We start from the raw sequence: 26,299 nt of genomic DNA, 5'->3' as shown, positions 1-26,299 counted from the left end.
TGACAATGTATTTGGAGCATGGATGAGGTGCTACTCTTGTGGATTTGTGGTGACTAGCTCTTAGTAGAAATGGAAACATTGGAGGAGAATTATATTTGTCGGCTGAGAATAACCTATACATTTGTACCTGAGAGTAGAGTAGCCTCAACACAACTTCCTAAACTAATGACCCTAAATCTCTGAAGAAGAAACTCTCATTCTAGTTTCTACCATTTCTCCATTCAATGCTAGCCACAAGACAACAATAAGTTTACCTCCATGTTGAGAGGTTTCAAACATACTAACATGAGTTTGCAGAGAAATTTATGGTCCATGGAAGCTCTTAGTTCATTTGTCCTGCTATGAAGTATTTCACTGATTGAAATATAATCGTATACCACAATTTATCCTTTTTGTGTGTGCACTTAGTTTTTTGGTTTTTTTTTTGTTTTGTTTTGTTTTGTTTTTTGGCTATTACAAAGAATGCTGCTATTAATGTCCTCCTATAGGTCTCCTTGTGTTTCTGTGAAAGAGTTTCTTTCAGGCAAATTCTTAGAAATGGAATGGCTGGAATATATATTATGCATATATTCATCTATACTAGATATTTATAAATTGTATTTCAAAGTGGTGGTACCAATTTTAACTTCAACTAGCAGTTTGTGAGAGTTTACATTGTTTCATATCCTTTCTGCTATTTTATTGCCAGACTTTTCAATGTTTACCCCTATATGGCTGTGGTTTTAATTTTCGTTTCTTTGATTACTAGATTAGTTGAGCTTTCTTTGTGTGTCATAATTTTTATTGCTCTTATTTGTCTCTCCATCCTCCCAAAGGTTTATATATATTTTCCCTGACAATATTCCTGTGTATGTAACCTAAAATAAACAGAAAATCATATAGGCTTCATGTGATTGTGCCTTCTAATTGCCTTTAAAATCCCACTGCTCCCTACTTCTTATATCTCTGTCTAAGTCTCCTTTATAAACTGAATGTAGCCATGAGTTCTGATCAATGAAATATAAGCTGACATGTTAAGTGGAACTTCCAGAATGTTTACTTAAACAGTAAGGGCTTTTCTCTTAGTTTCTAGTCAATATGCAATAACTAGTAATAGACTAGCTTTCCAAACATAGACAACTAGAAAATTGAATTAAATAACTAAGCATCTGTTTGTAGACATTAGATAAGAGGCACCATAGAATTATAACCCCAGAAAGAATGAAAAGAAGGAAAGTCCAACAATTGTCCCAGCTTTCTATCTGAGAGTACTATCTAGATATTAGTGCGGAAAGGAAAAATTCAGAGATCAGCTATCTCACTGAGTTGAGAAAATAGAAATTGTTGGTATCTGAAATTTGTAGAGCATAATTCTAGAGAGGAGTGAAATATAAAAAAAAATAACTTCAGAAACCTGCATGGAGTTTTCTTTGAGTCATTGGCTGAATATTAAATTTCATAGGGTGATACACCACAACACCAGGCAAAAAACAATTACTGGGGATTGTAAAGGGAACAACTTAGAAATAAAAGGCTATTTAGCAATTGAAAGCTGCAGACTTCCAATACATAAGAAAATTGATAAATCTCAAAACCATTACATGAAAAAGAAATCAGATACAAAATAATACATACCGTACGATTTCATTTGTATGAAATTCTAGAATAGTCAATACTATCCTATACGAATAAAAATCAGATCAGCATTTGTTTTGAACTGGGCTTCAAGTAGCTAAGTGGTGTGGCATGAGAGAACTCTTTGGAGTGATGGAAATGTTTGAAATTTTGTAGTAGTGCTCATACAGATAAATTCATTGACCTGAAAACTTAAAATAGGTGCATTTTATTTTATGAAATTTATACCTTAATAAGGTTGATTTCATAAAAGAAAAAAGTTACATTTTCATCTCCTTTTTCAACTTGTTTCTTGGAATGATAATCTGATAACTGGAGCTTTAGCAGCTACACTGGACGAGGACAAGATCTGTCTCCTAGGGGATATTAGAGAAATGCATGAAAGACTTCCAGTCTCTGAAATGATACGTACTCATGATAGGTATACATGAGTCATGTATATCTAGATGAGATATACACATCTAGACAGAGAGATCACTGGACTTTTCATCTCCCATTTCTTTTACATGGGAGAAAAACAAACATCTACTGTTTTAAGCTATTATTTTTCTGTACTATATTCCTTGAAGCTAAGCCTGACTGTAAATAATACATACTGCTTATGGGCAGAAAGAGTATTTGACTTAAGAAAATTAAACCCATGTTTTAATTTACTACCTACAATGCTAGAATCTAAATGAGCAAAACTTATAGAACTCAGTGAAGAAAAACAGTGCAATGGTGCAAGTAGTCTACACCCAGAGTAGTCCCATTTTGGAGCTGAAGAAAGATTTTGTTAACATAGAAGGACTCAGAATGGATGTCACCTCTGTCCCCTACATGAGGAAAATCATTAGGAAACTATTCTAATTAAACTAAATCAGGAAAAATTTCCAATATAGAAAAGACAAAGATCATACTAAATAATGACGAACAATAAATCTAGAAAAAATCATAGACTGATGTATATGAATGTAATCATAATAGTACAATTGAAGATTTGTAAAATGTGTTAAATAAAGATCTCACACATGCGCGCGCGCGCACACACACACACAGACACACACACACTAAAGTAAGGGAAGAAACACTAACTTAGACTAAAAGTCCTAAAGTTTTTGCAATTAAACATCATTGGGAAAATCAAAGCCATATAAAAGTTTCATCTCAATGGTGAAAAGAGAAGAAAGTAAGTAAATCAGCCTCATAAAGAAGGATATTCTTTACATTTAATGGTAGAAAAATACAGACTTAATATTCCTTTAAAGATAGAATGATAAATAGTAGTCAAATAGAGGTACATGATGGAACTTATAAATTAGTGAGGATGTAATTAAAAAGAAACTTGCTCAATCAAATATATTTTTTTAAAAATCTAATTAAAAATTTGTAGAAGATATTGAGCTAATGGGAAAATTATAATGAATATGAATGAGTTCATTTTCTTAACAAAAAGCAAATACTTTAAACTATCTAGCTAGGGTTTGTAAAAGAAAGGTGGCCAAATTGTAGTCTTTATAGATGGGATATGCACAGCTAGAAAGAGAGATCACTTAATTGTACATTGATTAGGCTGTTTCTATGAATTTCTGAATTAATCCTTAAGACTAAAATATCCTCACTTTTCATTTTGAATTTAAAATTCTACTTGCTTATCTTCATTCTTATATATCGTCCTCAGACTACTTTTTTATATGTCTATTTTAATATTTCTCTATTGTGGTAAAGAGACATTTCTGTCTACAGATTGTAACCTCCTGAAAGAAGGCATTATATATTATAATAACTCAATAAATATTCTATTATTAAGAAAGCTTATCTCTGTCCTTATTATAAACCCTTTGTGTAATTGCTTTTGTCATATTTCCATCATTCAGAGGGCTTAACATCATGTTTTGCTAAAAAGAATGTGACCTCAGAGATTGTTGAATAAAATAGAACTTAATATATAGAACATGTTCACCTATAGAAAAGTGTGTTGAGAAACATAAACTAGAAAATGAGACAACAAAAGGGTCAACAAAAATAGCATGCATATAAAGTTCTAAACCTCACCTTCTTATTTCATAGGCAGGTCTTTTTGTTTGTTTGTTTAAAGATTTTTTTGTTTTTAAGTAATCTCTACACCAAAGTGGGGCTCAAAATCACAACCCTGAGATCAAGAGTCACAGGCTCCACTGATTGAGCCAATCGGGTGCCCCAGCTCTTTTGTTTTTAATTAACATATGTTCTCTCTTATTTGGCCACATATTTAGCAAAATTAACTCTCTTTTTCCAGCTCACAGTAGATTTAGGGCAGCATAGTACAAACGTGCTAATGGATGAGAGATTTTAAAAGTAGTTACCAGGTACACATGCAGTGAAAAAAAACTGTTCATTGCATAAATGTGAGAGAAAAGAAAAAGAAAATTATACAAAACAGATTTAAGAATCATAGAGGCAAAATGTCTTAGAAGTCTAATAGTCCCTTTGGACATCTTTCCATTGAAGTACAAACAATAAGAACATATTTTTAATGATGACATTGATACTTTAAAGTGTACAAAGTGTTCCACAATCCGTTTGTTGTAGAGAGCATGTAATGCATGCAGTTTTTAAATGCTTCTATTAAATACAAAAAGGAAGAAAGTTGATTGATTATATTATTCACCTAGATGAACACCTCATTCTATAGCAAAACCCAAATGATGCTTCATTTTATTTTATGTTCTTTTAAATATGGATGATTTGTATTTATTTCCTCTAATTCTTTGAACATCACTGAAAAATAGGTAAAGAAATGATTTCTATTGCATAGGTGATGATATATAAGTTTGTAAACAACATAGATTCCCACACAACTAATTTGGATAATAATCTTGAAAAAATATAACTCTAAATATTTTGCCCTCATCCATCAAAGAGTTTTGATCTATTTTTCACCTACTTGTAGTTAAGAAAGTTGAGGCTTTACAATTTCATGAGAACCCTCATGTTACCCTGACTGCTTTGAACATTATCAAGAACCATTTTTTTGTGAGGGAGAAGCAAATGGCACAATGTTACCAGCCCTGGACCAAGATCATGAATTCTTAAACCACTTAACAAAAAATTGCAATGTCAATGTCAACTCAGCCCATCTCAAATATCTCCTCCCAGCCACTTCAATATAAAATTGATCATCACTGATCATCAGCAGCACCTCAAAAATTCATTGGCATGTTTACTTTTATTTTTAAATTATGTTTTATTTAATTTACTCTGTTGTTACAGGTGCACAATTATGAATCACTGGAATTCACAACTCAGTTGAGTGTGATGTGGAGAACAAAGGCAAGAGAAAAATATATATATATTTCCTTACAATCTATTGCCCACTGGTAAGTCCTTGAGACGTTGGTAAGTGCCTAGTCCTTCCTCTAGGAACTCAACTGCCTCCATGTTAATAGTTTGCTAAAGGCAAAGGCAATTTCAACATTAGCCCGGCCTCCAGAATCCTGTAAGTCTCTTTTAACATATAAAAGTTCCCTCGGAAACTTCCTTTATCTCTACTCCCCAAGCTATGTTAGCCATCATCTTCCAAACGTATGGTCCACTGATATATATCTGAAGGGTCTCATGACTGAAGTTTTACTAGACAGTAGTAAATGACCTTATCCTAACAACAGCTAGCCCCTCAAGGTCCCGGAAACCTTGCTTCCAAATTCCATAGAGACTTATGCTATCCCTAACTCCCTCCCAACTTGAAAGTATATAATAGGCCACTCCTCACACAACCCAGGGCAGCTCTCTGTGCCTATGGGTCCTGTCCCTACGCTTTAATAAAATTACCCTTTTTGCATGGAAGATGGCTCAAGAATTATTTCTTAAACATTGGCTCTGAACCCCAACATTTTTCACATCAAGTGCAGCAGTTCTTCCAGAGAATATGCTTTATTTGAGCTGTAATACAGGCTAGGACATCCTTAAACCTCCCTGTAGGACTAGAGAGAAATAATGGAGTAGTGAATAGAGGTAAATAATATACCCAAGTGGGCAGATACAGCTTATGTCTTGCAAAGGTTGAATGGTCTGGACTTTTTTCAATACCCCCCATGTATTACTCCCCCATGTAATGGTATTCTCAAAACAGGTTCTTCAAACATCAGAGAGGGAGAGGTGGACCAATAGCCTAGAGCATGGAAAAGCGTGTAAGATATTTGTAAGACTGCCTGAAATATATTTTGATTGCATTTACTGATGTATTTATAAAACTTAGTGTTTTTCTCCCCACATGGTACATTGTTTAGTGAATCTGTCTGCAAAAATAGATATGTCTTCACCTGCTAATCTCCACAGTAAATATGATCAAATTAAAGCTCAAAAGATGCCTTCGTGGATACTACCTAACAGCAGAGTTGGTTTAGATATTTATTTAAATGGCCATTGCCAAAAGGTGAAAAGTAACACTGAAACTATTCTCATTAGATTGAAAGTTATCAAAACCCACTGAAGAATTATTTCTCTTAAAATGTGTTTGCTCCTTTCTTCTTAATGCCTTCTGGAATGGTGCGAAATACAAACTAGATCTCAGAAAGATTTTTGTGTAGGTGGATTAATTTGATTGCATAATAATTTCCTGATGTGATGGCTTACTCTTGTGGTCATTACATAAATACTGTTTGAGAGTGATGAGTGAGGACTTACTGGGGTCATATTTTGTTCCTACCCAAAGTGGAAGCAAACATTGGGCCTTCTGTTTCCAACTTGGTAAAAATGTTGGAAGTTTTTTTTTCACAAAGCGTCACACATGGATGAAGTAGAGTAGAGGTAAAAGTAATTTTCTAAATAAGGATATATGATCCAGGTGCCCACATCAGAAACTTCAGGACTGACTAAGGAAGGACTAGTCAATCTTGGCAAAATTTTGCAAGTGACTCAGATGCACTGCCATGATTGAGGACTACTCTAGGATGAAGTCTGTTCAAGATTAAAGTGGAAAGGAACATAATACCTAATGAGAGTTGAATGGGTTATTTCACTCATTCATGTTGCTCTACAACATATCTAAAATGTGTACTATCAAAGGAGCATGGGGTCCACTAATATTAGGTAAAGCAAGATTATTCTTCCACAGAGGCATTGAATGGTTCTTTTTCTATTTCCTTCCTGTTCATATTTATGTCTAGCTCTGAGCATTTACTTCTAAATTTTAATTATCATTGGTCAGTCTGATAAAGGTTATAAAATTCTCCTGAAGAAAATGTATTAAAATGTTCCCTAGTAAACTGTCACCCAATGTTGTATGGTTTGGGATGCTCTATTTACATTATGAAAGCAATAAATTAAAAAAAACAGCAACAATGACAAAAATATAGAATTGGAATTTGGAATAAAGCCTTACTACAGCACTTAGAGACTTGCTATATAAATCATTTTCCACTTGTTTGTAGTGAAATCACAAGTGTTCAGATCCAGTATCATTGGTTAATTGTAGCACACATGTTCAAGATGCTAATTATGTTTGCATTTATAATAATGCTTCTTAATAGCATGGAATTACTCAGAAGAAATAAACTGATCACACAGGAATACAGTTGCTTCCTTAAACATCTTTCAAATGAGATTTTTTAAGATCATACTGTACAGCAATTATTTAGTAGTAATACTCACATGTACCCATCATTTTATTAGTAGATCATATTTGGAGAATAAAAATAGTTAAAAAATTATGTTCTCATTTTTTATGTGAAATAATAATCTAAATAGTCTCTAATAGTACAATACCATATATCTTCCTAATATATTTCAGTTTATTTTTCAGGTAAATTTACATGCAGTCATGAGAACAGGAGAGCATGAAAACTTATTTTCCCTGTTCTCATGAGTTTCTCTGCTCAGAATATGCAGGTCATGATTGTGTAGGTTTCAGTCATCAAATTTTTCTCAGGACAGGGCTCCACAAAGATTTCTATTTTGCTGTGAATAAAGCTAATTGTTTTTATGTTTTGGTTACTTGAATTATGTGTAGACAGCTGTCATAAAAAATCAATAAACACTTAAAAGTGTTAAGGTAACATAAATCCAAGATTACTATTCAAAGTCATAATACAAGTGTTCCTGATGTGTTTGGTCAAGGGAAGTCTCAAATGTGTGTTTAATAAAGCCTATTTGGCCTTCATTCATGATTTGAACTTGAAGTAACAATTAAGGATTGATACAAACCTTCAAAAACAATGCAATTTAAGAAGATAATGTAATTCTTAACCTTTTTCAGCATTTGAAAATAAATAGTAGTTACAGATTTTTAATTGCAACAAGTGCTAGTAAAACCTGGAACAATGTTAGTTTCTTATACTATAAGCCTAGTTTAAATTAAATGGTACTAGAGGGTATCACAAATAATTGACCTTCAGGGCAAAACAAACAAGCCATTTCCTTTTGATGATAATATTGTAATAATAAAGACAAAATTTCCATGTTAACTCTTCAAAGAAAACCTGTCTTGTTATTTCACAGAATTATAGAGACAGAAAAAAAAATTTTCCTCTACCCTTCTAGGTTTTTGGCTGAAACCTCCATGTAATAAAAGACGGATTAACTGGAAAAAAACAAACGGAAATTTAGTAACATGTATACTTCCTGTCAGGGAGGAAGACCTTCCTCTGCCCTTTGGTCCTTCTAGCTGGACTTAGAATCAAATTGACATAAGACAGGTTAATAGGAGAAAATCAAATTTAATAGGTATACATACCTGGAATCCACACAGACGTGAAATTAAGTGAGGCAGCATGAACCTTATATGATCCAAGAAAAAGGATAGGGGCCTAAGGACACAAAAGGGAGAAAACTCATTAGCAAGAAAGTGAAAGGAGATGTTGGGGGGGGGGACAAGATTGCTCTATTATTCAGATGAGTTCCTTCAGTACAGGGGGCCTGTTAATATTTCTCTTCCTGTTGCAGGCTCTCCTTTCCAATGTAAATTTAGGCAGTTATGGGGGTGGCAGAGCGCCTTTCCTGCATCTGCTGAGTTTTTATTACATTTTTTTTTTTAAAGAGAGAGTTGGGGGAGGAGCAGAGACAGAGAGAATCTTTTTTTTTTTTTAAGTTTATTTATTTTGAGAGAGAGAAGACTGAGAGCATGGGGGAGGAGCAGTGAGAAAGGGAGAGACAGAGATTGAGAGAGAGAGAGAGAGAGAGAGAGAGAGAGAGAATCCCAAGCAGTCCGCATTGTCAGTGCAGAGCCTGACATGGGGCTCCATCTCACAAACTTTCAGCTCTTGACCTGAGCCAAAAGTCAGGAGTCAGATGCTTAACTGACTGAGACCCCCCAAGAGCCCTGGTTTTCATTACTTTAAATTTGAAATAATCTTTATGCTAAAGTGGCACATTTTTGGGGTGTCTTCTCCTGCATCCTTTTATTGCTGTATATATGGGAGATACCCAGAGAAGCTGAGTAACTCTTCAAAATGTACCAAGCCACCACCTTAAATACTATCTCTAGCTAAAGCCAAAAATAAGATTTTGGGGGATGGGAAGCCAGTTTTGGGACATTTTCAGGCAAAGCACAGTAAACCAGCGTATGACTGTTAAGAAGATTTAGTTTCTACCTTCTCGAATGATAACATTTTCTGGAGATTTAGTCATCCTCTTCTTCCTGGTACAGGGAGAGAGACACTCTCAGAAATGGAGATTTCCCTTCTAAATGTAAATGTCTCTTACAAAAGGGTAATGCAGAGGCCACTTTGAGGCAAACTGGCTTGAGTGATGGAATGTGGAAAGGGCCCACAGGGACCACCTGGCTGAATACAGACAGGCCCAACAGGTGACCCACCTCAAAATATCCATAGGCCTTAAATAACCAATGGGCTACTCATAACTAGGCACAGTTACCAAAAAAGGGAACATTCTAGAGGTGGCTACCTCCTCATCTTTCCCCTTTAAATGAAGCCCCCATCCACTACCTCCTTGCAGACAGCCTTTCCTTTGCAGTCCTGCCTGCTCCTCCGTTGTGATGTATTCAATAAACTTCTCCTTAGTTCTCCTTAGTCCTTCTCCTTAGTTCTGCCTCAGGGGAATCCTTTCACTACCTGCAGCACCAGCTCCCACAAGACCATCACCCCACATTTAGGGATCCCCATCCAATTGGACAGATCCTCTATTTAGACACCACAGGTAACTTCTGCTTAGTTTTCAGAGCTTCTCCCTATGTCTGCTCTTTCTTAAAAATAATTTGCCTAAAACAATCCTTATGTCAAAGAGGCCTACTTTGGGATGACAAATTGTTTTCCTTAAGAAGAGCTTTCATTCTTGGAGGTACTGGTGTCTTATTATTTTTAGTCATCTTAATTACATTAAAATGATCCTTCCTGCCTATGTCATTTCGTAAATAATAACCTGACAGAGTATAAATTTATGGTGGAAGTCACTTTCAGGCAAACAGGGTTGAGCAATGGAATGTAGACAGGGCCATGGTGACCATCTGGCTCAATACAGACAGGTCGACCAGGTGACCCACCTCAGCATATCCATTGGCCCTAAATGACCAATGGGGTACTTACAACCAGGCACAGTTACCAAAAAAGGGAAAATTCCATAGGTCACCATATTTCTTCCTCTTCCCTCCTTAAAAGCAGCCCCTTCTAATCACCTTCTTACAGACAGCCCCTCCTCTGCTGTCCTGTCTGCTGCTCCCTTGGTGTGTATTCCGTAAACCTCTATCTCCTTTGTTCTGCCCCAGGTGAATTCTTTCACCACCCATGCTACCAACTTCCACTGGATCATCGCCCCACATTTGGTGGTCCCCATCTGATCCAGATACACCCCATTTAGGTACTACATTTATGAAACTGTTAAGTTGAAAGAACTCTCATCTCAGCATTTGTAAATAATATTCCTTAAATTTATTTATATTTCAAAGCATAATGGAACATATATTTTCAATTTCATGGTTACATAACTATCATGTGTACACACATGAAAACATGTGTGACACTAAAGACACTAAAACTTATAGTCACATATGATTAAGAAACGAATTATCTTGAATTATCTGATAATTCCATTACTTTAATATATATATATATATATTTTTTTTTTTTTTTTAATGCTTATTTACGTTTTGAGAGACAGAGACAGAGTGTGAGTAGGGTAGGGGCAGATAGAGAGGGAGACACAGAACCAAAGCGGGCCCCAGGCTCTGAGCTGTCAGCACAGAGCCCGATGTGGGGCTCAAACTCATGAACCTTGAGATCATGACCTGAGCTGAAGTTGGATGCTTAACCAACTGAGCCACCCAGGCACCCCAAATAATTCCATTACTTTAGATGGTCCTTTTAAAAGTTTGGTCATATAATTTTCCATAGTTTTTTCTAAGTATGTACTACAATAAAATTATATATAGATTATGACAGTTGCTGGAGGAGTAAGTGAAGTCAAGAGAAGGTTTTTGAGATTGAATAAATAATAGCACAGTTGGTGGAATAGCTCCGTGCAGAAAAAAATGGACAATGTTGATAAGAATTGCTAGAGAGATACTGAAATGGCTTCAAAGCACAAAGTTGAACAAAAACCCAAATGGCTGCCCTAATATTTCAGCGAAACTCAATTTTAAAGTAACCTTTTTCCTCCTTCCATAAACCTCCCCTACCTTTTGTTTCAGGAACCGGATACCACCCTATCACATGAGGAAGGAAGCCGACAGCACATACACAATTCCTGTCAAAACTGGTTAGATCCCGTATTTCTCTGTAAACCCCCCAGCCCCTTTCTCAGGGTGGGCTTGCAGTTTTTTGAAGCCTTATTCACTGCAGCCTCCTTTGCCAAGCAATTCCTGTCAAAACTGGTTAGATCCTGTATTTCCCTATAAAACCCCCAGCCTCTTTCTCAGGGTGGGCTTGTGGTGTTTTGAATGAAGCCTTATTGACTGCAGCCTCTTTTGCCAAGCAGTAATAAATTATCTTCCTTCTTTATATCCAGACTCTGTCTTTGCATTACATATTTCGGCTCCAGAGCACAGAGCTTGGTTTTCAACAAAAGTATCTCGAATATGTAATAGCAGAGAGGATCAGGTATCCAAGGGCAAAACATGGACACATTAACTACACTTTGAAGAAGGAAGGCAAAATTGGGGGGTACAGAATATTAGATGGGTCGAAGTGCTGGTAGAAGTTTATGGAAGCCCTTTTCTGATTGTTTCGGATTGCACAGTAGTTTAGGAAGCAAGATCATAAGCAAATACTGAATGAGGGGGAGAACATGCTGAAATTGTAATGAGAAAAGTCTGTGATATTGAAAAGAGCTGGAGAAGAATAGACTACGATAATAATAATTTCTGGGCAGCTCTATGAGCTCATTTGAGGTTTGTGGCCATGAAGTGAAAAGCAGCATGGGTTGTGTCATTTTCTGTAGTCCTGTTCACTTTGTGGGTGGGGAACAGGTGAAAAGAGAAATTCAGTTGGTCGTGTGTTTACTCATCAAGTATATGAAGCAAGCAAGGGGCGAGGAAGGTAAGAACTTATGAAATGATTGTAATGATTGATTATGGACGTTAAGTTGGGTAAGGGGGAAGCAGAGACGGTGCAAAAGTCTGCTTGGACTCCTCCTGACTTGATCTAGACCACTTTAAAAAGAGAACTCCTAGATGAAGCATCAGTGCTTCCAGAGTAGGTCCAAACCAATCCTGGTGCAAATGAGGTCTCTCAGAGAAGTGCTTTCCTTGCCACAGGCTCTAAATTACCCTGTCAAGGCCCCGTGGAAAATAGTTCAAATGACCCCTGGAAATCAAATGGTTGCTTCACTTTCCTTATTGTTTATCAAGTCAGTGACAGGAACATTATGGATACTCAAGCGTATCCCAAAAGAAAGGAATTTTCTCTATATCCAACAAAATCAGAGAAGTGTTGGGATAGATACACAGGTCTATTAGCGTGAGTAATTCCAGACTTCATCCTCAAAATGTATGGGTAGTTTATCCCTCGCTTCTACAGTAAACCTATGGCCCAGTTGGTCTGGGAATTTTCCCAGTGTACACCTATTATCCCGTCATCCTCAGGTTAAAGCTTCCCTTTACTCTAAGTGTTCCAGCTCAAATAATGAATATATCTAATCAGTCACCAAGATTTGGCAATGAGGGCCAATTTAACACTAATATTTCCTACAATTTCTATCACTTGAAACTAGATAAAAACCCCGAGTACAGGTTTAATTTATATGTAAAACTAAAATAAAATTAACATAGCAATAAATCTGTGGCACTTATTTATGCTCTTCCCATAAGCACAGCTACTAGCTATATATGCCCTTTAAAAATTTAACAAAAACAAAATGAATGTTTAAAATATTAAATATAGGAAATGTATTGCCTTTACCATAAAAAGTTATCATGGCTGCGTTTTATTTTCATATGAAACTAATACTAGGCCACTGGATTTGGATGTAATGAAAAAATATTTTAACACATTTAAATGGAAAAACGTCTTGACTGTTAAAATTTTTATATCAAAAGATCATAAGACTTTTGCAAGAAATAAAGCATTTCTCAATAAAGTGCTTTGTTTTGTTTTGTTTTAATATGTGATACCCAGTAAGCTCCACTTAAAAAATACAAAAATGAGTAAAAATAATAACACATAAGTACCTTCATTCTTAACATGACAGATAAATATGATTCCCTTTGCTTGGCTCAGTTTTCCCCCAAATCCATTCAAGTACATGAATCACAGATGTTCCCATGGCAAGTCCTTAGAGATGTGAACACAGGGTATAAACAAATATTTAAAAATAACTTGAGTAACAGACAGAAAAAATTAAACGTGAAAAATGTTAATACAGTTTTAAGATTAGCAACAACCCTTGGGGAAGTAGGGTGAGCATCTTATTGAAATCATAGAGTGTAGGAGGCTGCAAGTTCATAGTATGTCATTTCTGAATGTGGGAGAAGAGAAGCTATGAGGACCTCACTTGGCAGATGACAAACGTCCTCTAGGCTTTTCTAGGTGAAAGCCTGCCAAACATGAAAGTTCTACATAAAACTGTCAACTGATCTGTGGCACCATTGTATTGCTACAGATTTCAGGAGAGATAGCCAAAAGAATGAAGCTAAAACACATGCAAAAAGATTAAAACCAGTTTTGAGTGTTTGGGAGCAAAGGAGGACAGGAATCTACAAATAGAATTTAAAATATATTGAGGAAGAGGATACAAAACTTATATTGGAAGTAATAATTACTTGACTCCAAGTGACATAACAAAATTCAGCTCTACTTGCTATCCTTTATTCATGAAAATTTAAAAATTATTAGAGCTGGAGGGGATACTGGGTAAGGCAGCAAAGAGGCAGAACTATTCCACCTTTCAGTAACTCCAAAAACTTCTGGGTGATGAGGTGTGTGATAAGACCAGTCAGTTTCATAGGCATGAACCCATTGCTGGGCTTTTTTTGTTATGCAATTTTCTCGATCAGGAACAGTGCTATGGAGACTTCCATAAGAGTGATTAAGGTGCTCTGTGAGTCTATAGATGCCTGTGCTTACACAAGTATTATAGGCAAGGAAGGTAAATCCTATCCATAATGTAATTAACTAGGTAGCTAGATGGCCACTCTGAGGAATGGTGCCATAAGAGAGGTTCTATGTGGGTCCCTGCTAGGTTAGGCATTGAGCAGCAATATTAGTCAGGTCAGACTTGATAAGGAGAATCGCACATTGTTGAACCTACTCTTAGCCTTTACTCTTATCTCCATGGCTATTTTTCCTTCCATGGACTCGTTAGCCAAGAACTGGAAAGAAAGTGACACATCCACAGAGTCTGTTAGTTTGTTAGAATTAAGTCTGTCGGTTAGAATTAAGATTCGCTTCTGTTGTGGATCCTTTTGAATGATATTCACATTAGACACAACTATATTCATAATCTGTACTCATTTTTCAAAGTCCATCCACATACCTCTTACCCAGAGTTCTTTGAAACCAGTCTTCCAATCCTATTCCTTCTGAGTCACCACCCATCCATCCAAGCCATTAACAACTGGTGATAGATCTCTGTAGATCCATATTTCTGATCATCTCTCACTCCAGATAAAGTGGACAACCAAATGTTCTGCTTGAGGTTATGCCCATTTGGTAAGATTTTCTTTTACCACTGTCTCTTAGGGTTACCTTTGAGTGGAGCTGTACCGCTGTGACTTTCTCCTTTTAGGTTATAATAGCATATTGCACAGACTTAGTTGTTCACTGGACTCAAGATACTGTTTTTGTTTTCTTCAGTTAAACAGTTGTAAGGAACACAGCAATGGATCATAGGTACAGTCTGAAAGACAGAAGGTGATATAAGATGAATCAGTGTCAAAAGAATCTGAGTCTTCTGATACAACTTATACTTTTTGGACCTGATTGAGCTCAGTCTCCAATATACCATTTCCACTTGATGATGGATTGCTACTACATACACCCAAACTATAGCTAAGTGGGGCAGATGACAGTTAGTAACAGTAATCTCAGATCCCATGCTGAGCTGAGTCTTTTCCAAGTCCCAATAGCAAGCCAGAAACTGTTCCCCAAAATGAGGTTAGTTAACTGCAGTGAAATGCACTGAATTGCTCCAAAATTCTAGAGGTTTGTGCTGTGATTCTCCTTTTGGTAATGACAGAGATTTCATTCAGTATACCCATTGCTATGAACATTCTGAGTATTATTGGATTGGCAAGATCAAAAATCCAAGTATTAGAGCAACTTTTTACTAAAGCCTTAACTTCCTGCAAAGCTTTCTTTTGTTCTACTCCTCTGTGGAAACTGGTAGTCTTACAGAGGAGTCTTGATTCATCGAAGTAGCAGTGTTGAATGTGGTAAATATATGTTTCCTCCCAAATCCAGAAAAGCATATCAAGTACCATAACACTTTTTTTCAAGGTAGATTGTGTGAAGTACACCAATTTGGTTTTCACTTTGGAGGGATATTTCAACATATCAAGACATATACCCTCCCCCCACCAACACTAGAAATATTATTGAGCTGGAGAGCCCCTAAACTTTGGTGCAGTTTGTTTCCCACTGTTTAGTTTGGATATGTTTTATTACGGCATTTAAAGTACTTGCGCTTCTTATTCATAGGATCCAACCAACATAATGAAGTTAATAAAAAGGCCTAATGTAAAATTTTGTGGACTGTCAAAGATTCAGAGCTAGTGTGTGGTACGACCTAAAAGATCTGGGTATTTCCTTTTTCTTAGTCACTGTCACTCTATTGTGGCCTCAGGTCCCTTTGGAGAAGGCCTGGAATGTTTACTATATGTACTTGCAATGATAGTGCAGGGTTTTTCCTCAAAGGAACTCAATTTTCTCTTCATTCAAAAAGCTCTGGGTCCAAAAATTTATATGGCTGTGAGTCTCCATTGTTAAGCTCAAGTCACATTCTTGGCTACCTGATACAGAGTGGTTTTTTTTTTTTTTTTTTTCTATTATACAGATCATACAATGCTCTAGTTGAATGACCATTTATGTTGTTTCCAAGGACACCAGGAACAATTTGCCACTGTCAGAAATCCCTGAAAACCAAGAAATTCTTATTACTGATATATCCTTTTGGTTCTTTATGGTAAATATGTTAACCTTATCTTTGGCAATTAATTGTTGTCATTTGCTATCATACTCTTGGTCCCCACTAACAACCACTAGTGGTTTGTTAGTAAGTATTTAACAACTACATTGCTAGCACAAGAAGGAAAGGAAAGGAAGGAAGGAAGGAAGGAAGGAAGGAAGGAAGGAAGGGAGGAAGGAAGGAAGGTTATGGGAGAAAGAAAGGAAGGAACCTGTCTGTGGCATTTTCTGGTTTTGGGGGTGTAAATAATACCACTACGGCTGACTTCAAGTTACCAATGTGATATCACTGAACATAAAGTTGGGAAGAGATATAGTATATAGTATTTTCCTCCACATACACATACTAATCATAATCTCATGGGCTTTTCCAATTTTGATGTAAATTACTGAGAAATAGGGAAATAATGAAGAATAAAGAATCAATACATCATTTGGCACAATGAATCAAAAACTTTTTATAATCAGTTTTAATGCTAACTCCATGTGGGTGCTTGCATTTTAGAAAGATATGTAATGATAAGATTAGTGAACCAGTTTTAACATTCATATGGAGCCCTCTTAATATTGAGAGAAGTCATCAGAGTCAAAATTTTATGTGAGCAATTTTGCTAAATAAAATAAATATAAGTCATTTATACAACTCTTTTTAAAATTGAAGTAAAGCCAGGTCCAAACTGATTTTGAAACTCCAAATCACAATGCTTACAATGACTTTAAACTTCAATACCAGACATTCCTATCCTGTCTGATTTTTCTGAAATTTTAGACAGAACTATTATACACTGGAATACTGCTTGCTTAATGGGATCTTCTTGTATTGTCTATCTACAATCCTCCAAATTTATCTTTGTGATTCTAGATGTTATGATTTTTAAATATAGATTACTTACTAGTCTGCTATGATGTTGTTACATAATGGATTATTCACTTCCCTCCCCAGTAAAACAAGTAAATTAAACAACTGGTAATTTCCACCTGCGAGGTTGGTGTGAAGCACATCTTTTTAACTTCCTTAGGTTACTACACATATTTTTCTTCCCTATTTTTGTGTTGACACATCCTAATATTTGGTTACTATCTATTTTACCTTCTTATAAAATTAAGTAGTCTTTGTCTTTTGGACTAAACCATTTCAACGTAATACTACAGGATGTAAAAGGTTATAAAATAGGGAGACTGCCAGTCCGTGTGAACATTCAGTGGGGTGGTACAATAATCTGAATGATGTAGGAAAGTATTTAGGACAAAAGAGAATTAACACATGGGTGAGTAGCTTAGGCAAGGTCATTCAGGTAGAGTATTTTGACACTCATAGATTATTTTCAGTATTCTGAATTTCAGTTTACAAGGATCTACTATTTTAGGGCCCTGCCTATTGTGTCCATATTATTTCTGGCTGTCCTTAATCCATCAAACTCCTATCAGATTACTTCTGACACTTATTGCTTCTGACACAAAATTCAATTATAAATCTTCTGTGTTAGGTAGAATCTCCCAGTCTTTCCTTTGGAATTAATAAGTTTCTGGCCTCTGACACCATCCATCTTCCAAATCATGATATTGCTTCACTTTTTTGCTTAAAATTTCACAACTTCTAGTTGGATCTGTGCAGCTCTTTTCCAGAGAAACTTTTGATGGAACAAATTGCACTTTTGTATTGTGCTATTTAATTGTGTCATATATGTGTTATGCTGCTTTTAAATACTTAATGTTGTTATTTTGAAAAGTAATGTGTGAAAGGCAGGAATGATGGTGCAGTACTGCTGACAGTGAACCTTCCCAATTTCTTCTTAAAAAGAGATAGGCCAACTAGGAGCAAAGAAATAACATCTATCACAAAAGTTGCTGACAAGATATTTCTATGAGCCTCAGAGTGAGCAAGCAAGGCCAACCCAATGTAGTATGAAAACCTGCATAGGAAGAGAAGCTGTGTGGGAAAAGCAGAAGAAAGACAAAGAGGGCTTCTAACAGATTTAAGATCTAGGAACCAGAAATTCCCAACAAGCCCTCATTTCTATAAGAAGGCTTCCTCACTCTGAGTGAGTCAACTGACAAATTCGGGAGGGGCTCCAAAGGCTCCACCTTGTAAGCAAATGAGACAATGAGAACATGCTGGATATCCCAGGCCCAGAGGGTCCCCCCAAATACTCAGTGACTGGAAACAGCACTATGAGGAAATACTGCTGAGAACAGAATTTACATTTATTTGACCAGGAACTCTGAGGTGAAGAAGGATGACATTTCAGATACAAGTGGGAGAGGGGTCCTGACAAGAATATATCTCGAGAAATTTTGGGGAGAGGGACTGATGTCAGCAAGATGGCAGAAAAGGAAATCCTGGCCCTTGCCCCCCACTAAAGAAACAATGATATAACAGCCATATATGGACCAGAATACCTTTACAAAAATCCTAGAATCCAGTTAAGAAGTTGCAGTACCCTAGAAGAGCACAGGACTGAGAACAGCTGCATTGAAATAAATAAGAAGAGCAATTGACCTTTACCTGTGGTTCCCTCTCCTCCAAGTTGGCAAAGTTAAACATCAAGAAAAATCCCATTTGCCAATGACTTCTCCTGAAAGCGAAAGAGACAGTGAAGGGTGCATCCGACATAGCCTTTTGGAATGCTGCCTGAGAAATTTTCTCCTGTCTTGCTTCACCCAGAGTGGTGAGGAATTTGGCATAGCTGGAATGCCTCAGAACAGCTAAGAACAAAGAAGAAGCATGGGTGGCTCTCAGCAGCTGGTGTGGCCCCCAGCAGCCAGCTCAGTACCCAGCAGCCAACGCAATCCCTGGAAGCTGGCAACGAAATCAACAGACAGTGTAGATCTCAGCAGTCCCTGTAAATCTCAGCAGATGACGCATTTCTCAGCAGAAGGCATGGATCTCAGAAGACATTACAGTTCTCGGCTGCTAGATGAGATCTGTAGGAACTGGAATGAGGAGCATAACCATGAGACTTCTTCAGGAGACGGGGATGGAAGTGGAACTTGTGTCCAGTATCCCGGCATCTCAGTTTACTGCCCAAGGGAAAAAAGAAGGATGGCTCTCAGTATCCTGGTTCAGCAGGATTAGAAGAAGATGTACAATCCTGAGACTTATCTCCCAGGAAGCAGGGAGAGGAATAGAATGTTCACATCCATAATAAGGCTTGTGAGGTTCCCAGAATCTAGCCAGGCTGACTGGTTAAGGTTTTTTATTGCTGAAGCCAGTCCTGAAAATTGGAAGAGGTGGCTGCTTCCTCAAATGTGCAGACATGAACACAAAGTTATAAGAAACAGAGAGAATCAAGGAAATACAACATTAACAAATGAAAACAATAAATCCCCAGGAACAAACACAAAAGGAAAGGAGATTTATGAAGTATGTGACAAAGAATTAAAAATAATTGTCTTAAAGGAGCTCAGTGAGCTGCAAAAATAAACAGGCAGACAACTATACAAGGTAAGGAAAAGAAAATATGAACAAAATGAGAGTATCAACAAAAAGAAACCATACAAAGCAATAAAAGAGAAAATATGAAGCTGAAGAATACAATAACTATTCTAGAATTTTTCATTCAATGGAGTTTCATAGAAGATTTGATAAAGCAAAGGAATCGGCAAACTTGAAGGTAGGTCATTGAAATTATCCAGTCAGAGAACAAAGAGGAAAAACTAAGAGTGCTAAAACCTAAATGACTTGTGGGGAACCATCAAATGAACTAAGAATACAGGTAGTATAGGAATCTCAGAAGTAGAAAGAGATTAAGGAGCAGAAAGCTCATTTAAGGAAAGAGTGGCCAAAAGCTTCTCAAATCTGGGGAAGGAAATGCCATCCAGATTCAAAAAGCCCAAGAAACTCCGAATATGAGAAATTTAAAGCAGTTTACACCAAGACACATAATAAAATTGTCAAGGTTAAAGACAAAAAATTTTGAAAAGAGCAGGAGAAAAGAGGCTTATCACATATAAAGGACCTTCCATAAACTATTAGCAAATTTTCAACATAAAACTTGTAGTTCAGAAGAAAATAGGATGATATATTCAAAGTGCTGAAAGAAAAATTCAAAATAAAAAATTCAAGATGTTTTATGTAAACCTCATGGTAACCGCAAATACATATACAGAGATATGTATGATATATATGATATTTGATATATATGTGTTTGATATATATCATATATATGATACATATGAGAAATAGAGAAGAATCACAGAATATCACAACAAAAAATAATAAAACACAAAAGAAGAGAAAAAACAGCAACAGAGAAAACAAAAAAGACAAAATAATTAACAAAATGGCAATGCATACTTCCCTTATCATTAATTACTTTAAACAAATAGTGGCTGAATAGATAAAAAGACCCAACTATATGCTGTCTACAAGAGAGATTTGTTGTAGATTAAGTCTGAAAGTGAAGGGAGGGAGAAATGTATTCCATGCAAAGAGTAAACAAAAGAGACCAGGGTTGATGATACTTACATCAGACAAAACAAACTTTTTTTTCATTTTTTAATTTAATTTAATATTTAATTTAATTTAATTTAATTTAATTTAATTTAATTTTAATTTACATCCAAGTTAGTTAGCATACAGTGCAACAATGATTTCAGGCGTAGATTCCTTAATGCCTCTTACCCATTTAGCCCACCCCTCCTCCCACAACCCCTCCAGTAACCCTGTTTGTTCTCTATTTTTAAGAGTCTCTTATATCTTGTCCCTGTCCCTGTCTTTATATTATTTTTGCTTCCCTTCCCTTGTGTTCATCTGTTCTGTGTCTTAAAGTCGTCATGAGTGAAGTCATATTATATTAGAGAAAACAAACTTTAAATAAAAAATGGTCACAAGGGTCTCAGAAGTACTATACATAATGATAAAATGGTCAAATAATCAGGAAGATATAAAACTTATGAATATATATGTATGTACCCCACAACAGAGTAGCTAAATATATAAAGCAAGTATTAATAGAACTAAGGGAAAAATAAATAGGAATGCAATAATAGAATACTTCCTATGTCACGTCCAACAATGAATAGAACATTCAGAGAGAAATTCAATAAGGAAATAGCAAATTATAGATCAAATGGATCTAACAGGCACATATAGAACTTTCCATAAAAATGGCAGCATAATGAAAGTTCTTCTCAAGTGCACATGGAACATTTTCTAGGATAGTTAAACATGTTAGGCCACAAAACAAGTTCTAAATAATAAATTTAGAAAATTCAGTCATATCAAGTCTGTTTTCTTTTTTTCTTTAATGTTTATTTATTTATTTTGAGAGAGACTGCGAGCAAGGAAGGGTCAGAGAGGGAGGGAGACAGTGAATCTCAAGCAGACTCTGCACTGTCAGCACGGAACCTGATATGGGACTCAAACTCAAGTATTGTGAGATCATGACCTGAGCCAAAAATCAAGAGTTGGACCCTTAACCGACCGAGCCACCCAGGAACCCCTCAAATCTTTTCTAACCACAAAGATATGGAACTAGAAATTAATAACATAAGGAAACTTGGAAAATTCAAAAGTATGTGAAAATTAAATGATATGCTCCTGAATGACCAATGGGTCAAAGATGAAATCTCGAGAAAAATCAGAAAACATCTTGAGACAAATGGAAATGATAACACAGTATAACACCAACTTATGGGATGTAGCAAAAGCAATATTAAGAGGAAAGTGATAAATGCTTATATTGAAGAAGAAAAACAGATCTCAAATAAACAGCCTAATATTACATGTCAAGAAACTAGAAAGGGAAGAAAAAATTAATTCCAAAGTTAGCAGAAAAAAGAAAATAATAAATCTTTACAGGCTGAAAAAAAAAAAGGAAAGAAAAAAATCAATGAGAACAAGAGTTGGCTTTCTGGAAAGAAAATCAAAATTGACAAACCCTTAGACTAATATTGAAAGAGTAGACTCAAATAAATAAAAACAGAAATTAAAGGGTAGATGTTACAACTGATGTCGTAGAAAAAAATGTAAGAGAATGGTACAAATAGTTATATACCTACAAATTGGATAATCTACAAGAATGTAGAAATTCCTAGAAACATACACTCTATCAGGACTGAATAATAAAGAAATAGAAAACTTGAACAGACCAATAACAAGTGAAGAGGTTGAGTTGGTAATCCAAAACCTCCTAACAAAGGACAGCCTACAACATAACTTCACTGGTGAGTTTTAGCAACTATTTAAAGGAGAATTAACACCAATCCTTCTCAAATTCTTCCAAAAAATTGAATAGGAAGAAATACTGCCAAACTCTTTTTACAAGCATTATCTTACACTGTCAAATACCAAAGCCAGACATGGACACAATAAAAGAAAGTTACAGTCCAACACCTCTTATGAACATAGATGTGAAAATCCTCAACAAAATATTAGCAAATTGAATTCAACAGCATATTAAAAGGATCATACACCATGATTATATGGAATTTATTCCTGGAATGCAAAGATAGCTCGAAATACACAAATAAATAAACATGATACACTACCTTAATAGAATGAATGAGAAAATCATATGATCATCTCAATAGATGCAGAAAGAGCATTTGACAAGATTCAGCAGTTTTTCATAGTAAGAATTCTCAACAAATTAGGTATAGAAAGAATGTACCTCAAATTAAAGGCATATATAACAAGCTCAGAGTTAACATCATACTCCATGGTAAAAACCTGAAAGCTTTTCCTCTAAGATGAGGAATAAGACAAATCTGCCCAGTCTCTCACCACTTCTACTGAACATAGTCCTGGACATACTAGCCAAAGCAATGAGGCAAGAAAGAGAAATAAAGGGCATCCAAATAAAAAAGTAACAAGTAAAATTGTCTCTGCTTGAAGAGTACACGATCTTATACATAGCAAACCCTAAACGCTCCATATACACAAAAAGTTAGAAATGATACCCCAGTTCAGTTAAGTTGTAGAATACAAAATGAAAATACAAAAATCAATTGTGTTTTTATACACTAACAATGAACTATCTAAAAAGGAAATTATTAATCAAAACTTCAAGGAGATATCACCTCACACCTGTCAGAATGGTAAAATAACAACACAGCAAACAGCAGATGTTGGCGAGGATGCAGAGAAAGGGGAACCCTCATACACTGTTGATGGGAATGCAAAAAGGTGTAGCCACTCTAGAAAACAATATGGAGGTTCCTCAGAAAGATAAAAATAGAACTTCCCTACGACCCACAATTGCACTATTAGGTATTTACTCAAAGCATACAAAAACACTGTTTTGAAGAGATATATGCACCCCAATTTTATAGCAGCATTATCAACAATAATCAAGTTATGGAAAGAGCTTAAATGTCCATAGACTGATGAATGATAAAAAAGAAGTGGTATATACAAATGGAATGCTACTCAGCCATCAAAAAAGAATGAAATCTTGCCATTTGCAAAGATGTGGATGGAGCTAGAGACTACTATGCTAAGCGAAATAACTCAGAAAGAGACAAATACCATATGATTTCACTCATATGTAGAAATTAAGAAACAAAACAAGTTAACATAGGGGGGAAAAGAGAGATGAACCATAAAATGGACTCTTAACTATTGAGAACAAACTGAGGGTACCAGAGGGGAGGTGGTCAGGGATTGGGTTAACAAGGTGGTGGGTATTAAGGAGGGCACTTGTGATGAGCACTGGCAAGTGATGAATCATTAAATTCTACATCTGAAACTAATATTACCCTGTATGTTAATTAATGAATTTAAATAAAAATTTAAAACAAAATTGAATCAATGGATAAACATATAAATAAAGACAAAATGAATAAAAAAAAATAATCTAATTCATAGTAGCATTGAAAAGAATAAAATACTTAGGAATAAACCTAGCCAAGGAGGTATATATTGACCTAAGTTTCACACATTTACAAATTTTTTAAAAAAATTTTTTAATGTTTATTTTTGAGAGAGAGAGAGAGAGACAGAGCATGAGTGGGGGAGGAGCAGAGCAAGAGGGAGACACAGAATCCAAAGCAGGGTCCAGGTTCTGAGCTGTCAGCACAGAGCCCTACGCAGGACTTGAACCCACAAACCATGAGATCATGACCTGAGCCAAAGTCGGATGCTTAACCAACTGAGCCACCCAGGTGCCCCACCTTTTACAAAATTTAACTCAAAATGGATCTTAGACTTAAAAGCAAATTAAAAATTATAAAACTCTTAGAAAAAGAACATAAGAGAAAAAACCTCTGATCTATATATAAACCAATCTCAAATTTACCTCCAAAAGCATGATCCATAAGAGGAAAAGTTAAGAAATTGGACTTGATCAAAATTAAAAATGTTTGCTCTGTGAAAATCCCTGTTAAGAATATTAAAAAAAAGAGAGTCTTGAATAACATATTTTCAAACCATATACCTGACAAAGAACTAGTACCTCTAATATAAAATAGATACTGAAATCTATTTTATATGCAAAATCCAGATACTGAAAAAATGCAAACGATCCAGTTAGAAAATCGTACTCAAGGCATGAAAAGACATTTCACCAAAGAAGATATACAGATAGCAAATGAATATAGAAAAAGAGGTTCAACATCATTAGCTATTAGGAAATTACAAATCAAAATCAAAGGGTCCAAAATAAAATGTAGTGAGAACAAATGGTGGCAAGGATGTGAAGAAACTGGAGTGCTTATAATTGCTGGTGAGAATGTAAAATAGTATAGTCACTTTGGAAACAGTTTGGCAATTTCTTTTAAATCTATGAGGGGCCTTCACTTTCAAATGTCCCCTCTCTATAAAGAGAGCTTTGCTACTATTCTTTCTTTCTAATCTTATAATCTAATAAGCTTTTGCCTGTTGTTAAAAAAAAAAAAAAAAACAACAGAAAACAAAAAACAAAAAACAAAAAACTATGCATGCACAGCCATATGGCCCAGCAATTGCACTCCTGGACTCGTTTCCCAGAAAAATAAAAACTTGTGTTCACAAAAAAAAACCTGTACATGAATGTTCAAAGCCCTTTTATTCATAATAGCTAAGAACTGGTAACAACTCAGGCATCCTTCAAAGGACGAATGTGCAAATAAACTGTGGTACGTGCACACCATCGAATACTACTCAGCTGCAAGAAAGAATGAACTATTGATGCATACAGAAAATTAGATAGACCTCTAGAAAATGATGCTAAGTGAAAAAGAAAAGCAACATAAAAAGTTACACACTGTATTATTCCATTCATATAACATTATAGAAATGACAAAATTATAGAATTGGAGGACAGACCAGTAGTCGCTAGGGGTTGGGGGGAGGGATGGTGTGACGTGGATGTGTATGTAGGTAAAGGCTATATGATTTCTCTGTATTCTTTTTTCTTACAATGGTATATATATCTATAATTATCTAGAAATACAAATTTTAATTTAAAATAGCTATAAACTTCTTCTTGAGTCATCTCAAGAAGTATTTATGAGTCAAATTTTTTAAAGATGCACAGTTCAGAATGGTTAGCTAGCATATTATATAAAAGAACCATAATTCAGAGGAAATGATAAGTACTTCTTCAATCAGTATGTCAATCAGCAAATCTCATACTGTTAAACAGCACGAGTCTCATTTCTGTATGTGTGAAAATAGTTTCTTAGCTAATAGAATACGTTTTTAGAAAAGTATTCATTTTTAAAAATAAAAGTATGTGGATGGGCTAACATATTTCAAAGATACTCAGTGGTTTGCTGGAGTCGACTCATATCAGCTTATAAGAAAGATTGTTAAATTTTCAGGAATTTTGAGAGTCAGTTATTAAACACAGCCATGATTAAAAATTAAGTTATATAAATTTGAACTTAAATATATTATATTAAAAACAAAGGTAATACATACTCAAACCTCATCAATTCTTAGTTATTTTATGCACTTTATTATTACTTATGCTTTTGAGATGATTTACATCTATTATAACTATTTAGTGGAAATACTATATAGTCGTGTATTACTCCACATATTTTCCCAATTTCATGTTCAGTGACATCATGTGGATAGCTTGAGGTCAGCCATGGTGGGTATATCTATACCACAGAAATGAACAAATGCTAAAAATTAGAACTTTTCTTTTCTGCAGAGCCAGCTGTTAATTTTTACTAGATGACACTCTCCATTTTTGCCTGAATATAGTTTAAGAAACTAGAGAGGTCTT

General features: G+C 35.4%; 1 long non-coding RNA gene across 13 annotated transcripts in view; it reads right to left on the bottom strand.

Moving 5' to 3' along the window:
- The window catches only part of LOC147581049 (uncharacterized), a 530,577-nt gene that overhangs the window by 56,347 nt on the left and 447,931 nt on the right, over window positions 1-26,299 (bottom strand). For all 13 annotated transcript variants that reach the window (XR_015251357.1, XR_015251355.1, XR_015251346.1 and 10 more), the window contains one exon: window positions 8,306-8,378. This is a non-coding gene — a long non-coding RNA (uncharacterized LOC147581049). The remainder of the gene's footprint in view (window positions 1-8,305; window positions 8,379-26,299) is intronic.

The sequence above is a fragment of the Puma concolor genome, chromosome B2 (genome assembly GCF_028749965.1).
Source record: "Puma concolor isolate L17-30 chromosome B2, mPumCon1.1.hap2, whole genome shotgun sequence".
Taxonomy (NCBI): domain Eukaryota; kingdom Metazoa; phylum Chordata; class Mammalia; order Carnivora; family Felidae; genus Puma; species Puma concolor.
This window is presented reverse-complemented; position numbering and strand designations above follow the sequence as displayed.